Raw genomic sequence first — 19,466 nt, forward strand, 5'->3', positions numbered from 1 at the left:
AAAATTTGTATGGAGACACAAAAGACCCCGAATAGTCAAAGCAGTCTTGAGGGAAGAAAACAAAGCTGGAGGAATCAGACTCCCTGACTTCAGAATATACTACAAAGCTACACTAATAAGGACAATATGGTACTGGCACAAAAACAGAAATATAGATCAATGGAACAGGATAGAAAGCCCAGAGATAAACCCATGCACCTATGGTCAACTAAGCTATGACAAAGGAGTCAAGGATATATAATGGAGAAAAGACAGTCTTTTCAATAAGTAGTCTGGGAAAACTGGACAGTTACATGTAAAAGAATGAAATTAGGGCACTCCCTAACACCATACACAAAAATAAACTCAAAATGGATTAGTCCTAAATGTAAGACCGGACACTATCAAACTCTTAGAGGAAAACATAGGAAGAACACTCTTTGACATAAATCACAGCAAGACAGTTTTTGATCCACCTCCCAGAGTAATGGAAATAAAAACAAAAATAAACAAAGGGGACCTAATGAAACTTAAAAGCTTTTGCAAAGCAAAGGAAACTACAAACAAGACGAAAGGACAACCCTCAGAATGGGAGAAAATATTTGCAAACGAATCAGTGGACAAAGGATTAATCTCCAAAATATAAAAACAGCTCATGCAGCTCAATATTAAAAAAATAAACAACCCAATCAAAAAATGGGCAGAAGACCTAAATAGACATTTCTCCAAAGAAGACATACAGATGGCCAAGAAGCACATGAAAAGCTGTTCAACATCACTAATTATTAGAGAAATGCAAACTAAAACTCCAATGAGGTATCATCTCACACCAGTTAAAATGGGCATCATCAGAAAATCTACAAACAACAAATGCTGGAGAGGGTGTGGAGAAAAGGGAACCCACTTGCACTGTTGGTGGGAATGTAAATTGATACAGCCACTATGGAGAACAGTATGGAGGTTCCTTAAAAAACTAAAAATAGAACTACCATATGACCCAGCAATCCCAGGGCATAAACCCTGAAAAATCTCAGGGCATAAACCCTGAGAAAACCATAATTCAAAAAGACACATGCACCCTAATATTCATTGGAGCACTATTTACAATAGCCAGGACATGGAAGCAATCTAAGTGCCCATCGACAGACAAATGGATAAAGAAGTGGTACATATATGCAATGGAATATTACTCAGCCGTGAAAAGGAACAAAATTGAGTCATTTATAGAGACTTGGACAGATCTAGAGACTTTCATACAGAGTGAAGTAAGTCAGAAAGAGAAAAACAAATATCGTATATTAATGCATATATGTGGGACCTACAAAAATCGTACAGATGAACTGGTTTTCATGGCAGAAGTTGAAACACAGATGTAGAGAACAAACGTATGGACACCAAGGGGGGAATGTGGCAGTGGGGGCGTCGTGGTGGGATGAATGGGAGATCGGGATTGACATATATACACTAATATGTACAAAATGGATAACTAATAAGAATCTGCTGTTTAAAAAAATAAATAATAATAATAATAAACAAGAAAATAAATAAACTAAAATGTACCTGTCACAATACATCAAAGAATGTCACATTTTTATGCAGAATTATGATCATCCAGTTAGCCTACTCATTGTTAATGTTAAAAATGGCATTTTATTACCTTGCTTCAAAAGTGTCAACAATCAATTTGTCAATTATTCTGAATTCATTTTAACTTAAGTTTATAATATGTAACTCTTAGCTAATCAACATATAATCAAAGTACTCTTTGATATTTAAGAAAACTCTAGTCTAGAGTTTTGCTTGGAATAAGTAGCCTATACTTTGCAGAGGGAATACAGATACAAATGTAAATAAATTTTCATCTCATCATCCAAAAATCATATGACATTTTCAAAATAATAGCATTGTAAACCTCCCTAGCACATGTAAACAATATAGGCACTTGCCTGAGTCTAAATTTAAGTCTAAGATTATATGAATAAATTAGTACTGAATAAACTAGTGATATACACAGATATAGATAAATCATGTAGTTACATGGTTATATACAATACTATATAAATTATATAGAGTAAATTAATGTTAGCATTAATTTTACATATATTTATATATACTAAGCATCATATTTACATATTTCTCTTTTTTTCTGCAACCACTGTGGGTACCTTCTACAGTTCAAAAACTGGGGGAATGATGCAACCCAGGGTCTTCCTCATTAGCACTTCCTAGTACAGGTGGAGGAAAGACAACTTCGGTGCAGTGTGACAATGGCTATAGTTCAGCCGTTCACAGTATATTAAGGGGACTAAAAATTATGGACAACCAAGCGCCTGGGGCAATCTGGGAGTTTCACAGAAAAGGTGGTATTTGAGTTGTATGAATGGAAAGAAAAATGGTATTTCTGGCAGAAAGAATGTCACGTGTATGTTCAGAGCTGTCTTGAAAAAAGCTGTTAGATTTGACAATATGGATCCTTGATGAATTAGGCTAATCAGAGAAGGATGTCGATGAAATAGCTGGAGGGGGGGATTCCACAAAGATGTCTGTCAAGAAATGAAAAGAATAGAGAGATATACTGATGGTTGGAAATTAAAGTAGGCTCAATCAAGACTTAGTTAATGTTTGTGAAGGAACATATTTGTAGGTAGAACTAGTGAAATTATTGAGACTATCACTGAGTATTTAATGTGAACTGATATTTGAGGAGAAGTAGAACAAGGGTATATATAGTAAGCACTTCGGCTCAAAAGTGAGACATACAGGATCAGGCTCGGCCACGTGGTAGCTGCATGAGCTTGGAAGAAGTATTTATTCTCTCCAAGTCTCATTTCCTTATTAATAAAACTGGAATACCAATGCCAACCATATCACGTTACTGTGAAAATTCGATGACATAATGTATATAAAGCGCTTAGCAAAGAACCTAGCATGTATGTGGGGTTCCTATACAATGTTCAGAGCTACAAATACAAAGATGAATAAGACTTCCCCTGCCCTCAAGGAATTTACATAAAATGGAGATGGACTCATTAAGAGAGAAGTTTAATAAATAGGGTAAATGCGAAGTTAGACACGTGTATACGTATTATGTGAACACAAAAAGCAGGGCACCAACTGAGCATGTTTAACTCAGAGAAAAGGTCCAGGAGGAAAGGGTTTGGATTGAGTTGTAAAATATAAGAAGTAGTCAGTGGAGCAAAAAGGGAGCATGTACCATGGAGAACAGGTAGCATACACAAACTAGCATTGGGAAAAATGCCTAGAAAATAGTTCCCTGTTGCAGGGCCCAGCGTAGCCATAAAAAGGCTTGGAGAGAGAGAGAGAGTTGCCAGACTTCAGATGCATGTGTATGCCACGCTGAGGAGCCAGGGTTTTGTTGAGTAGGCAATGGGAAATCGTTGGGTGCTATTAAAACCGGATATGACCAGATTTCTATTTCCAAAAAATATTACAGTAGAGGAGGTGTGGAGAATGAATTTTAGTGGAACGAGGCAGGAAGCAGGGAGAGAAGTTACAGATGTTTGATTGTTAATGGTTACAGTATAATTACATTTTCACTAACTTGGTGCTTGTGTTGTACTTTAAAGACCTAGAACCGAATCACATGAATTCATTCTGAGATGCACTCTGAACAAGTTTGATTAATACAAAAATTTCAGATAAGAAAATCATGCGTGACTTAAGAAGCACTTTCCATTAATTCAAGGCCTTAGTAACAATAATAGCAAGATCATCTCTTAAGCATGAAGGGCTTATTCCCTTGCAGACACTCAGCTGAGAACTGGAAAGAAATCAATCTATATAGAGAAGGCTACTCCTGCCTTCAAAAACAAGATATCTCATTGTCCAAACCTCTGGCTTTCCAGGGAGCTGTGCCACAGATCAACACTGCCCACTAGAACGATCATTATTACTACTTCATAGATGAGCAAACTGAGACACACTCGTAAGCCAGCCACATAAATTTCTAAAGCAAGTTAGTGACAGGCCAAACCAAAACTGATATCTCTTCATTGCGTCCAGAGCTGGTGCTTTCCCAAGTAGGTTCACACAAGTGGTGACTTCCAAGATCTAGTTTCTCGGACTGATCAGTGGGGTGAGGCATGCAGACTGCAAGGTTTCTCCAGATGAAGGCTAAGGATAGTTCTTTTGATATTTAGAATGGAATGCCTCACTATATAATTTTTTTCTTTAATTGCCTTGAATGATTTACTTAGCATGGTAGTTGTCATCCTGTTTGAGACCTAGTTGAGACTGAGCTTGACAAAAGTGATCAAGATATTAAGGGCCCTTTCCTTATTTCTGTATTAAATAGCAAAGAAGAAATTGGGAGACTTGCTATAGGTAGAGAAGCTATTTTTCATAGAGGCCACTGGCAGCAGTAACAGTGATGAATTCAGTGCTCCCTCTATTGCATTTTGGACGCTATATAATTACAAGGAGACCAAGGATAAAGGTCATGAAGAGGCCCACTCCTGAGCTCCTGTGAAATACCCACATGTGACCCTCATAGAGCCACGGGGAGAAGATTGAGGAGAGGATGAAGCCCCTACAGTTATTGCAGTGCTCACTAAATTTGTGTATTGTCTAAATGCAACTTCATTTGTATGCACATCATTTCATTCCTGCATCGTGAAAAAAAACCCAAAAAACTTTTAATAGTATGGAGTTACACAAGACTGGCTTAAAAGTAGTTCATGAATTCTCAGTTGCCTGTCATTCTTACTGATCCTTTTTAAAATGACCAGAGTAAAAAACTCCAAGAGGAAAGTGGAAAGACAATGCACAGTCTGATGTGAATGATACTGAAGGTGTGTGAAAACACAATCACAATTAGTGTCATCCACTTCAGATGGTCCTTTCTTCTCCCTATAAGCAGATAAAAATCATGACTGGGATCTAAAAGGAGAAAGCATGGTCTTCTGTACAACATGGAGAGTAGGCAAGGGAAGAAGAACCTTAGAATAATGAAATAATTGATGCTATTGTATATTTTCAAATAAATTTCAAAGATCAAATGAGCTGATGAGTGAAAGGATGCTGTCAAGAGAAGAAGTCTGCATGGATACTGTATATGTATTGATCAGAATAAGTGGTCTTAATTGGAATACTAAAATATACTAAATATGTGAATAGGTTTATGAATGAATACATATGTATACGTGTATATGAATGAATATGTCTCCATACACACACATACACATATACACAAACACAAACAAATTGAATGAAAGAAGGTGAGGAAAATGTTCAGTAAATTGGAAAGTTTAAAACTTTAGTTCTAGGAGAACACCTTAAAAACTGAGTTTAAAAAAGTAATAAATTCCTCTCACAGTATTTGACAAATTAATGGTCTGCAAATGTTGAGTGAAAATAAAATTGAAATGAGATATCAGGAAGCTAACTCACAGTACTTTGTGGAAAGGGAGTAATTTTTGTAAGTTGTAGACATCACTGCTTGACTCTTCTCATTACAAAATAGTTGCATTCATTTGTAAGTCAGGCTTTTTGGAACTCAGAACATATTTTATTAATTACATTACAACTCATAGCTATAATTCCAGGTCATTCCAAAGAACCCTGTATGACCTGAATATTTGAATTTCTCATTCTTAGAGTCTTTTTAGCCCTGCCACCCCAACCCAAGTGGTACTCATACCTTAATACTTCCTTGGCATGTGGAAAGCTCTGGCTTTGAATTTAAAATATCCTCCCGGTCTTTTATGAAATAAAAAAAAAATGCACAAAAATGGGAGAAAAGTTTTGCAAGTCACATATCTGATAATGGATTTGCATCTAGCAAATTTAAATACAATACATAGAGGACACAGACAACTCAATAATACAAAGACAAAAATCCCAACTTAGAAAAATGGACAAAGAATCTGAATAGACATATCTCCAAAGAAGGTTCACAAATGGCCAATAAGCACATGAAAAGATTCTCAGCAGCATTAGCCATCAGGTAAATGCAAAGCAAAACCATAATGAGATACTCACTAGGATGGCTTGAATAAAAAAGATAGACGATAACAAGTTTTGGTAAGAATGTGGAGAAATTGGAACTCTTATACATTTCTTTTGGAAATTAAAATGTTGTAGCCACTTTGGAAAACAGCCTGGCAGTTGCTGAGATAGTTAAACAGAGAATTATCATTGATTCAGCAACTCCACTCCTAGGTATATACTCAAGGTAAATGAATACATATGCCCACACAAACTTTTACAAAAATATTATAGTAGCATCGTTATTCATAATAGCCAAAAAGTAGAAACAATATAATGTCCATAAACTTATGAATAAACAAAATGTAGTAGCATATTCATACAATGGGATATTATCCAACAATAAAAAAGAACTATGATAAATGCTACAACATGGATGATCCTTGAAAACATTCCTCTAAGTTAAAGAAGCAAGTCACAAGACTTAAATATTGTGTGACTCTTTTAATATGAAACGTATAGAATACGCAAATCCAAAGACTCCATAGCTCAGTAAAGCAGTTGAAAAAAAACTGATCATGGGCTTCCCTGGTGGCGCAGTGGTTGAGAGTCCGCCTGCTGATGCAGGGGACACGGGTTCATGCCCCGGTCCGGGAGGATCCCACATGCCGCGGAGCGTCTGGGCCCGTGAGCCATGGCCACTGAGCCTGCGCATCTGGAGCCTGTGCTCCACAACGGGAGAGGCCACAGCAGTGAGAGGCCCGCGTACCGAAAAAAAAAAAAAAAAAAACTGATCATAACTACTTTAGTTCCATACTTTTTGTATCCTAGGTTGAGTGAAACCAAACTCCTCCATAACTGGGGCAATTAAATCACGCAAAAGTACACAAACCAAAGGTAAGCAAATACTGAGTGACCATAGCTGAGAGGTGAGATGGGTCCTGGTTAGCAGTAACAGTAAAGTCATCAAAAAGGTAGCATCATGTATGTGAGTTATTCCTTTATAATTATTTCTGTTATAATAACAATTCAATTTACCATTTATTGAGCATTTATGCTGTGCCAGGTATTTTGCTAAGCATACTAGGTATAATACTTAATTCATCCATTCTGCCACTCCATAAAGTGATATTATTTCTTTGAGGGAGGCTCAAAGAGAATAGGTAACTTCCTAAGACCACCTAATTTAATGTGTTAGACCAAGAATTCAAACACAGATATATGTGACCAAATCATTGTCTCTTACTTTATACCATGTTTTCACTCAAGGTTGTCAGTTTCCCCAGACTTTAAAAGGAAAGCTTAAGTGTTAATAATGTTCTCTTGTGTACTTTATAGGTAACATGACAAACATATTGTAGTTTTGTTTGTTTGTTTGTTTTTGCGGTACGCGGGCCTCTCACTGTTGTGGCCTCTCCCGTTGCGAAGCACAGGCTCTGGACGCCCAGGCTCAGCGGCCATGGCTCACGGGCCCAGCTGCTCCGCGGCATGTGGGATCTTCCCAGACCGGGGCACGAACCCGTGTCCCCTGAATCGGCAGGCGGACTCTCAACCACTGCGCCACCAGGGAAGCCCCATATTGTAGTTTTGACAGACCTCAAGGAAGTCCTGGATCCCACAGCATATTCTAGCAACTGCTTTCTCCCTGGTTAATTTCCCACAATGTCAAACAGTTGTCTATTAGCTTCCTGTCTCACTCTCTCATCCCTTCTACCTTTTCCTAACCAGTTTAATCTGACTCACATCCTCAGTACTCCACTGGAATTATCCTCATTAACATAACCAATCACACACATATTTGTAAATCCATTGATTCTTTTTCTTTTTTTAATTGATAAAACAGTATTCAACCCATTTGAAAAACAATCTTCCCATCCCACCAAGTTATTTTTGGATATTGGCCAACTGATTCCAAAGTTTATATGGAGAGGCAAAAGAGCCAGAATAGCCAACACTGTATTGAAACAGAAGAACAAAGTTGAAGGGCTGATACTACCCAACTTCAAGACTTACTATATAAATCCACAGTCATGAAGGCAGTGTGGTTTTGGCAAAAGAAAAGAAAAATAGAACAACGAAACAGAATAGAGAGCCCAGAAATAGAACCACATAAATATAGGAATCTTCAAAAGCAGTAAAGGCAATACAATGAAGAGAAAATAGTCTCTTCAACTGGATATCCACATGCAAAACAAACAAACAAACAAAGAATCGAAATGGGCAAAAGTATTTGCAAACCATATATCTGATGAGGGGTTAATAACCAAAATACATAAAGAACTCATACAACTCAATAGCAAAAAAAAGTAATAATAATAATAATCCAATTTAAAAATAGGCGAAAGACCTGAAACGATATTTCTCCAATGAAAATATACAAGTATACAAGTGGCCAGCAAGTACATGAACAGATACTCAACATCACCAATCAACAGGAAAATGCAAATCAAAACCACAATGAGATACCACTTCATGCCTGTTAGAATGACTAGTATCAAAAGACAAAAGATTTTTAAAAGTGCTGGTGAGACTGTGGAGAAGAGGGAAGCCTTATGCACTGTTAGTGGAACTGCAAAGTGGTGCAGTCACTTTCAAAAACAGTATAAAACTTCCTCAAAAAATGAGAAATAGATCAACTATATGACCCAGCAATTCCACTTCTGAGTATGTATCTGAAGGAAATAAAAATACTATGTCAAGATATCTGCACCCCCATGTTCATAGCAGTATTAATTACAATAGCCAAGACATGAATGACCTAAGTGTCCATCAACAGATGAATGGATAAAGAAATTTTGCTATATATATATATATATATATACACACACACACACACATGCACAATGAAATATTATTCAGCCATAAAAAAGGAGGAAATCGTGCCATTTTCAACAACATGGATGGACCTTGAGGTCATTATGCTAAGTGAAATAAGTCAGGGAAAGGCAAATACAGTATGAATCACACTTATATGTGGGATCTTCAAAACAAAACCAAAAACTTATAAAAAAGGAGATCAGATTTGTGGTTACCATAGACAGGGGGTGGGAGTTGGGGTAATTGAATGAAGGTGTTCAAAAGGTACAAACTGCAGTTAGAAGGTAAAGAATTACTAGGATAAGATAGAAGAAAAGTGAATATACACACAGACATTACATTTTTCACAAAAATAACTCAAAATGGGTCATAGACTTAAATGTAAAATGAAAAAGTATAAGAAACTTAGAAGATAACATAGGAGAAAACCTAGATGACCTTGGGTATGGCAATGACTTTTTAGATACAATACCATAATCATGATCCATGAAAGAAACAATTGACCAGCTGGGCTTCATTAAAATTAAAAGCTTCTGCTCTCTAAAAGACAATGTCAAGAGAATGAGAAGACAAGCTACAAACTGGAAGAAAATGTTTAAAAAGACATATCTGACAAAGACATATTTAAAATATATAGAAATTTTTAAAACTCAACAATAAAAAAACAAACATCCCAATTAGAAAATCATCCAAAGACTTTAACAGATACCTCACCAAAGAAGATATACAGATGGCAAATAAGCATATGAAAATATGTTCCACATCACATGTCAACAGGGAAATGCAAATTGAAAGGACAATGAGATACCACTACCCCCCTATTAGAATGGCCAAAATCTGGAACAATGGCAACACCAAATGCTAGCGAGAATGTGGAGAAACAGAAACTTCTCATTCATTGCTGGTGGGAATGAAAAATGATACAGCCACTTTGGAAGACAGTTAGGTGGTTTCTTACAAAACTGAACACTCTTACCATATGATCCAAGAATTACATACCTTGGTATTTACCCGAAGAAGTAGAAAACTTACGTACACATAAAAATCTACATAAGATGTTTAGAGCAGCTTTATTCATAACTGCCGAAACTTGGAAGCCACCAAGATACCCTTCAGTAAATGAAGGGATAAATATAAGCACTAAAAAGAAATGAGCTATCAAGCCATGAAAAGACAGAGGAAACTTAAATGCAAATTCCTAAGTTAAATAAACCAATCTGAGAAGGCTAGACATTGTATGATTCCAACTATATGACATTCTGAAAAAGTCAGAACTATGGAGACAGTAAAAAGATCAGTTATTGCCTGGGGGACACGGGTGGTGAGGGAGGGGTAAATAGGCAGAGCACAGGGGATTTTTATGGAAGTGAAAAATACCCTGTGTGATATCATAATGATGGATACATGCTGAGATACATTTGTCCAAACCCATAAAATGTACAAACATCAAGAGTGAACCTTAACGTAAATATGGATTTTGGGTAATTATGATTTGCCAATGCTTACATCATCAGTTGTAACATATGTACCACTCTGCAGAGTGATGTTGATAATGGGGGAGGCTATGCAGGTGTGGAGGCAGGGATATATGGGATATTTCTGTACCTTCCTTTCAATTTTGCTGTGAACATAAAACTGCTCTAAAAATATGAAGTCCTTATAAGAAAACCTCCTCCTTGGAACTTTATGACTCCAAATTCTCTGATTTTTTTCTGCTTCATTTTTTATTCCTTTTCTTTACTCTTTGCGGGCTCTGATTCATATACCTGATCTTCAAACATAGGCATTCCTTAGGGATCAGTCTTAGCTTTGTCCTCAGTTCACTGTGTGACACACTCCCCCAATAGTTATTCAGTGGTTTCAGTGACAGCCCCAATGCTAACTAACATACCCGTAAATGATATTGCTAGATCCAAGTTCTCTTCTGAAGCCCCCATCTAAAAATCCAACTACTTCCTGTAAATCGATTTTTGGATATCACGCTGGAACTTCAAATTTAAAAAGAAATCTTTGCGGTCATACCCGGAGTGTGCCTTTCATAATGTTTTACATTTTATTTAGGAAGTGGTACCAATATATACCTATACCTGCTGAAGCCAGAGTTTTGGGAGTCATCCTTGACTTATCCCTTTCCTGATGCACCACGGGTCATCAATCCATAATATGACCACTTCTTACCTATTCACTGCCACCAACCTTCTCTTCCTAGATTATTGAAAGAGGTTCCTAACTTCTTCCTGTTCCCACACTTGCCAACACTGCACTCAGAGTGATCCCATGTCACTTAGAATCTGTATGAGAAATTTGCTTGACCTGACATAACTTTGATTTTCTCATCTATAAAATAATAATAATACTCATCTTAAGGGGCAATGGTAATGATATTATTTTTAGGTAACATGTGAAAAAGTGCCTACTACAGAGTAAAGAACTGTTACACAGAGTAGCAAGATTCCTAGCTTCATGGTAGATGAAAAACTGGTTCTGAAATCTAGGTCCACTTCCTGCCACGTAACTATATAACTTCTGGCAGTTTGCCAAATCCCAACTTATACATTTATAAATAAACACAGAATTATCTAATAGAATTGTCGTAAGAATTACTTTTGTGAATAAATGTAAAGTATAACTGAGCAGAGCAGATGTTCAATAAGCATTACCTACCATTAACAGGAGTAGAAATAGGAGTAGAAATAAAAGTAGGATTTGTATAGGGGGATGTTTAGCTCTGTGTGCATTCCTCACTAGTGTAAAAAAGTGACTAATTTTAGTTAATTTTAAAAGATATATGTATATACATACACATATTTTACATATATATGTGTGCATATCTTTAAGAAATTTAAGTATTTACAAAATAAAAGTAACTTCTAAATACTTAATCTGAATTAAATACAGTGCACGTGATGTAAATATACTGCTTAAACCTATTTTTGAATCCACTCTTCCCAACTGGGAATTCAAGGCACTATTTCAGCCACATGCATCCCATGTAAATCGATAATCCAAAATTGTAACCAATAATACTTTTATGTGTAGTGTGAATTGGCTGTAGCTGTGCAGCCCTCATCAATGATTGGTGTTCTCCTTAGAGATACAAACTATTCAACCAAATGCTCAAGTCTAAGAGAATTCTCTCACACATGATTGTTTATATTGAAAAACCACACACACAGTATAAAGGAGATAAATGCTCTTAAAATATGCATCTTTAAATTACACCTTAAAATCTCATTTGTAAAGGCTAGAGAGTATAAATTGAAACTCTGTTGTGGGATGGTGGTTTTTATTTCCTGAGTTTATGCTATGCTGGGACCTTATAGTGCTTTTATAAAATGTTTTTGGAGTGGTCCATGATTGATTACAACACATACCCCTGCTTAAATAGAGCACATGGTCAGTGAGTCCTAAACATGAATCAGTGAGTCCTAAACATGAATCAAAGTCCTATTCACGTACAAGAAATTCATGTAAACAAGGCATGCAGATTACCAATGGGATTTTATTAATCTATGTGAAAGCAGTCAGTATAGACGCTAATGAAATTCGAAATTTAAGGAGTTCAAAAGGTAGAGCAAGCCAATGTGAGATGCAGAATGTAATTTCGGGGTAGATGAAGTACGTCTGCTTTAATATATATAAGATCTGCCCTGCAAAGCTAATAATGGCAGCTGCAGCAGTTTGATGACAATTCAGGTTTCTTTTCACAGGACCATTTTTTTCTCAGCAGCTGGTCTCTAAGGTGCTGAGCAAAACAATACTTGAAATAATACACTCCCTGCAGATCCATATGGAAGAGTTTCTCCACTTTCTGTACAGCTCCTTGAGAAAAGAAAATTGTAGTTCCATTCCATTTGAGTCTCAGAGAGATTCTGAACATTTGGGGAGCTTAAATCTTTGTAAATATGACAGGGAGATTGACAGACTGATACATGGTTTAAACTATGGACATGTATGATTCTAATACCAATTAATCATTGCAACAAATATTCTCAGGTCAAGATGTAAGAGGAGGTGAGGAACTTCAAGATGGCGGAAGAGTAAGACACGGAGATCACCTTCCTCCCCACAAATACATCAGAAATACATCTACATGTGGAACAACTCCTACAGAACACCTACTGAACGCTGGCCGAAGACCTCAGACCTCCCAAAAGGCAAGAAACTCCCCACGTACCTGGGTAGGGCAAAAGAAGAAAGAATAAACAGAGACAAAAGGATAGGGACGGTACCTGCACCAGTGGGAGGGAGCTGTGAAGGAGGAAAGGTTTCCAGACACTAGGAAGCTCCTTCGCGGGCGGAGACTGCAGATGCCGGAGGGGGAAAGCTTCGGAGCCGCGGAGAAGAGCACAGCAACAGGGCTGCGGAGGGAAAAGCGGAGACATTCCCGCACAGAGTTTCAGGGCCGACCGGCACTCACCAGCCCGAGAGGCTTGTCTGCTCACCCGCCGGGGAGGGCGGGGCTGGGAGCTGAGGCTCGGCTTCCGTCAGAGCGCAGGGAGAGGACTGGGGTTGGCGCGTGAACACAGCCTGAAGGGGCTAGTGCGCCACAGCTGGCCGGGAGGGAGTCCGGGAAAAGGTCTGCACCTGCCGAAGAGACAAGAGACTTTCTTAAAGAAGCTCCAGAGATGGGCGCGAACGCGGCTATGAGCGCGGACCCCACAGACGGGCATGAGACGCTAAGGCTGCTGCTGCCGCCACCAAGAGGCCTGTGGGCGAGCACAGGTCACTCTCCACACGCCCCTTCCGGGAGCCTGTGCAGCCCGCCACTGCCAGGGTCCCAGGATCCAGGGACAACTTCCCCGGGAAAACGCACGGCGCGCCTAAGGCTGGTGCAATGTCACGGCGGCCTCTGCCGCCGCAGGCTCGCCCCGCACGCCGTGCCCCTCCTTCCCCCCGGCCTGAGTGAGCCACAGCCCCCGAATCAGCTGCTCCTTTAACCCCGTCCCGTCTGAGCTAAGAACAGACGCCCTCAGGCGACCTACATGCAGAGGCAGGTCCAAATCCAAAGCTGAACCCCAGGACCTGTGCGAACAAAGAAGAGAAAGGGAAATCTCTCCCAGCAGCCTCAGGAGCAGCGGATTAAAGCTCCACAATCAACTAGATGTACCCTAAATCTGTGGAATACCTGAATAGACAACGAATCATCCCAAATTGAGAAGGCGGACTTTGGGAGCAAAAATATATAAATATTTTTCCCTTTTTCTGTTTTTGTGAGTTTGTATGTGTATGCTTCTGTGTGTGATTTTGTCTGCATAGCTTTGCTTTTACCATTTGTCCTAGGGCTCTGTCTGTCCGTTTTTTTTTGTTTTTTAGTATAGTTTTAGCACTTTTTTATCATTGGTAGATTTGTTTTTAGGTTTGGTTGCTCTCTTCCTTCTTTTCTTTTTATTAAAAAAAATTTAATAATTATTTTTTATTTAAATAACTTTATTTTATTTTATGTTACTGTATCTTCTCGCTCCCTCCCTCCTTTCCTTCCTTTCTTTCTTTTATTCTAAGCCGTGTGGATGACAGGCTCTTGGTGCTCCAGCCAGGTGTCAGTGCTGTGCCTCTGAGGTGGGAGAGCCAAGTTCAGGACATTGGTCCACAAGAGACCTCCCAGCTCCACATAATATCAAATGGCAAAAATCTCCCAGAGATCCCCATCTCAACACCAGCACCCAGCTTCACTCAACGACCAGCAGGCTACAGTGCTGGACACCCTATGCCAACCAAATAGCAAGACAGGAACACAACCCCACCCATTAGCAGAGAGGCTGCCTAAAATCATAATAAGGCCACAGACACCCCAAAACACACCACCAGACGTACAGCTGCCCATTAGAAAGACAAGATACAGCCTCATCCACTGGAACACAGGCACTAGTCCCCTCCATGAGGAAGCCTATGCAACTCACTGACCCAACCTTAGCTACTGGGGACAGACACCAAAAACAATGGGAACTACGAAACTGCAGCCTGCGAAAGGAGACCTCAAACACAGTAAGTTAAGCAAAATGAGAAGACAGAGAAATACACAGCAGTTGAAGTAGCAAGGCAAAAACCTACCAGACCTAACAAATGAAGAGGAAAGAGGCAGTCTACCTGAAAAAGTATTCAGAACAATGATAGTAAAGTTGATCCAAAACCTTGTAAATAGATTGGAGAAAATACAAGAAACGTTTAACAAGGACCTAGAAGAACTAAAGAGCAAACAGACAGTGATGAACAGCACAATAAATGCAATTAAAAATTCTCTAGAAGGGATCAATAGCAGAATAACTGAGGCAGAAGGAAGGATAAGTGACCTGGAAGATAAAATAGTGCAAATAACTACTGCAGAGCAGAATAAAGAAAAAAGAATGAAAAGAATTGAGGAGAGTCTCAGAGAACTCTGGGAAAACATTAAACACACCAACATTCGAATTATAGGGGTCCCAGAAGAAGGAGAGAAAAAGAAAGGGACTGACAAAATATTTGAAGAGGTTATAGTTGAAAATTTAACTAATATGGGAAAGGAAACAGTTAATCAAGTCCAGGAAGCACAGAGAGTCACATACAGGATAAATGCAAGGAGAAACATGCCAAGACACATATTAATCAAACTCTCAAAAATTTAATACTAAGAAAAAAAAGTAGAAGCAGCAAGGGAAAAACAACAAATAACACACAAGGGAATCCCCATAAAGTTAACAGCTGATCTTTCAGCAGAAACTCTGCAAGTCAGAAGGCAGTGGTAGGACATATTTAAAGTGATGAAAGGGAAAAACCTACAACCAAGATTACTCTAACCAGCAAGGATCTCATTCAGATTTGACGGAGAAATTAAAACCTTTACAGACAAGCAAAAGCTAAGAGAATTCAGCACCACCAAACCAGCTTTACAACAAATGCTAAAGGAACTTCTCTAGGCAGGAAACACAAGAGAAGGAAAAGACCTACAATAACAAACCCAAAACAATTAAGAAAATGGTAATAGGAACATACATGTCAATAATTACCTTAAACTTAAATGGATTAAATGCCTCAACCAAAAGACACAGACTGCCTGAATGGATACAAAAACAAGACCCGTATATATGCTGTCTACAAGAGACCCACTTCAGACCTAGGGACACATACAGACTGAAACTGAAGGGATGGAAAAAGATTTTCCATGCAGATGGAAATCAAAAGAAAGATGGAGTAGCAATTCTCATTTCAGACAAAATAGACTGTAAAACAAAGACTATTACAAGAGACAGAGGAGAATACTACATAATGATCAAGAGATCAATCCAAGAAGATATAACAATTGCAAGTATTTATGCACCCAACATAGGAGCACCTCAATACATAAGGCAAATACTAACAGCCATAAAAGGGGAGATCGACAGTAACACATTCATAGTAGAGGACTTTAACACCCCACTTTCACCAATGGAAAGATCATCGAAAATGAAAATAAATAAGGAAACACAAGCTTTAAACGATATATTAAACTAGATGGACTTAATTGATATTTATAGGACATTCAATCCAAAAACAACAGAATACACATTTTTCTCAAGTGCTCATGGAACATTCTCCAGGATAGATCATATCTTGGGTCACAATTCAAGCCCTGGTAAATTTAAGAAAATTGAAATTGTATCAAGTATCTTTTCCGACCACAATGCTATGAGACTAGATATCAATTACAGGAAAAATCCTGTAAAAAATACAAATACACAGAGGCTAAACAATATGCTACTAAATAACCAAGAAATCACTGAAGAAGTCAGAGAGGAAATCAAAAAATATTTAGAAATAAATGACAATGAAAACATGATGACCCAAAACCTATGGGATGCAGCAAAAGCAGTTCTAAGAGGGAAGTTTAGAGCAATACAATCCTGCCTCAAGAAACAAGAAACATCTCAAATAAACAACCTAACCTTACACCTAAATCAATTAGAGAAAGAAGAACAAAAAAACCCCAAAGTTAGCAGAAGGAAGGAAATCACAAAGATCAGATCAGAAATAAATGAAAAACAAATGAAGGAAACGATAGCAAAGATCAATAAAACTAAAAGCTGGTTCTTTGAGAAGGTAAACAAAATTGATAAACTATTAGCCAGACTCATCAAGAAAAAAAATCAAATCAATATAATTAGAAATGAAAAACAAGAAGTAACAACTGACACTGCAGAAATACAAAGGATTGTGAGAGTTTACTACAAGCAACTCTATGCCAATAAAATGGACAACCTGAAAGAAATGGACAAATTCTTAGAAATGCACAACCTTCTGAGACTGAACTGGGAAGAAATAGAAAATATGAACAGACCAGTCACAAGCACTGATATTGAAACTGTGATTAAAAATCTTCCAACAAACAAAGGTCCAGAACCAGATGGCTTCACAGGGGAATTCTATCAAACAGTTAGAGAAGAGCTAACACCTTTCCTTCTCAAACTCTTCCAAAATATAGCAGAGGCAGGAACACTCCCAAACTCATTCTACGAGGCCACCATAACCCTGATACCAAGACCAGACAAGGATGTCACGAAGAAAGAAAACTACAGGCCAATATCACTGATGAACCTAGAAGCAAAAATCCTCAACAAAGTACTAACAAACAGAATCCAACAGCACATGAAAAGGATCATACACCATGATCAAGTGGGGTTTATCACAGGATGCAAGGATTCTTCAATATACGCAAATCAATCAACGTGATACACCATATTAACAAATTGAAGGAGCAAAACCATATGATCATCTCAATAGATGCAGAGAAAGCTTATGACAAAATTCAACACCCATTTATGATAAAAACTCTCCAGAAAGTAGCCATGGTGGGAACTTTCCTCAACATAATAAAGGCCATATATGACAAACCCACAGCCAACATCATCCTCAATGGTGAAAAACTGAATCCATTTCTACTAAGATCAGGAAGAAGAGAAGGTTGCCCACTCTCACCACTCTTAATCAACATAGTTTTGGAAGTTTTAGCCACAGCAATCAGAGAAAAAAAAGAAATGAAAGGAATCCAAATCAGAAAGGAAGAAGTAAAGCTGTCACTGTTTGCAGATGACATGATACTATACATAGAGAATCCTAAAGATGCTACCAGAAAACTACTAGAGCTAATAAGTGAATTTGGTAAAGTAGCAGGATACAAAATTAATGCACAGAAATCTCTAGCATTCCTATACACTAATGATGAAAAATCTGAAAGTGAAATGAAGAAAACATGCCCATTTACCATTGCAACAAAAAGAATAAAATGCCTAGGAATAAACCTACCTAAGGAGACAAAAGACCTGTATGCAGAAAACTATAAGACACTGATGAAAGAAATTAAAGATGATACAAAAAGATGGAGAGATATACCATGTTCTTGGATTGGAAGAATCAACATTGTGAAAATGACTATACTACCCAAAGCGATCTACAGATTTAATGTAATCCCTATCAAATTACCACTGGCATTTTTCACAGAACTAGAACAAAATATTTCACAATTTTTATGGAAACACAAAAGGCCCCGAATAGCCAAAACAATCTTGAGAAAGAAAACCGGAGCTGGAGGCATCATGCTCCTGACTTCAGACTATACTACAAAGCTACAGTAATCAAGACAGTATGGTACTGGCACAGAAACATAAAGATAGATCAATGGAATAGGATAGAAAGCCCAGAGATAAACCCACGCACATATGGTCACCTTTTCTTTGATAAAGGAGGCAAGAATATACTGTGGAGAAAGATAGCTCTTCAATAAGTGGTGCTGGGAAAACTGGACAGCTACATGTAAAAGAATGAAATTAGAACACTCCCTATCACCATACACAAAAAGAAACCCAAAATGGATTAAAGACCTAAATGTAAGGCCAGACACTATCAAACTCTTAGAGGAAAACATAGGCAGAACACTCTATGACATAAATCACAGCAAGATCCTTTTTGACCCACGTACTAGAGAAATGGAAATAAAAACAAAAATAAACAAATGAAACTTAAAAGCTTTTGCACAGCAAAGGAAACCATAAACAAGATGAAAAGCCAACCCTCAGAATGGGAGAAAATATTTGCAAATGAAGCAACTGACAGGACTAATCTCCAAAATGTACAAGCAGCTCATGCAGCTCAATATCAAAAATACAAACATCCCAATCCAAAAATGGGCAGAAGCCCTAAATAGACATTTCTCCAAAGAACATATACAGATTGCCAACAAACACATGAAGGAATGCTCAACATCATTAATCATTAGAGAAATGCAAATCACAACTACAATGAGATATCATCTCACACCTGTCAGAATGGCCATCATCAAAAAATCTACAAACAATAAACGCTTGAGAGGGTGTAGAGAAAAGGGAACCCTCTTGCACTGTTGGTGGGAATGTAAATTGATACAGCCACTATGGAGAACAGTATGGAGGTTCCTTAAAAACTAAAAATAGAACTACCGTATGACCCAGCAATCCCACTATTTGGCATATACCCTGAGAAAACCATAATTCAAAAAGAACCATGTACCACAGTGTTCATTGCAACTCTATTTACAATAGCCAGGACATGGAAGCAACCTAAGTGTCCATCGACAGATGAATGGATAAAGAAGATGTGGCACATATATACAATGGAATATATCTCAGCCATAAAAAGAAAAGAAACTGAGTTATTTGTAGTGACGTGGATGGACCTAGAGTCTGTCATACAGAGTGAAGTAGGTCAGAAAGAGAAGAACAAATACCGTATGCTAACAC

The 19,466-nt window shown here is 38.0% G+C and overlaps 1 long non-coding RNA gene across 2 annotated transcripts in view; it reads right to left on the reverse strand.

The window, feature by feature from the left end:
- Positions 1-12,396: 12,396 nt before the first annotated feature.
- The window catches only part of LOC307182557, a 585,550-nt gene continuing 578,480 nt past the window's right edge, over positions 12,397-19,466 (reverse strand). For both annotated transcript variants that reach the window (XR_013827196.1, XR_013827197.1), the window contains exon 8: positions 12,397-13,329. This is a non-coding gene — a long non-coding RNA (uncharacterized lncRNA). The remainder of the gene's footprint in view (positions 13,330-19,466) is intronic.

Source organism: Stenella coeruleoalba (assembly GCF_951394435.1).
Source record: "Stenella coeruleoalba genome assembly, chromosome: 1".
Taxonomy (NCBI): domain Eukaryota; kingdom Metazoa; phylum Chordata; class Mammalia; order Artiodactyla; family Delphinidae; genus Stenella; species Stenella coeruleoalba.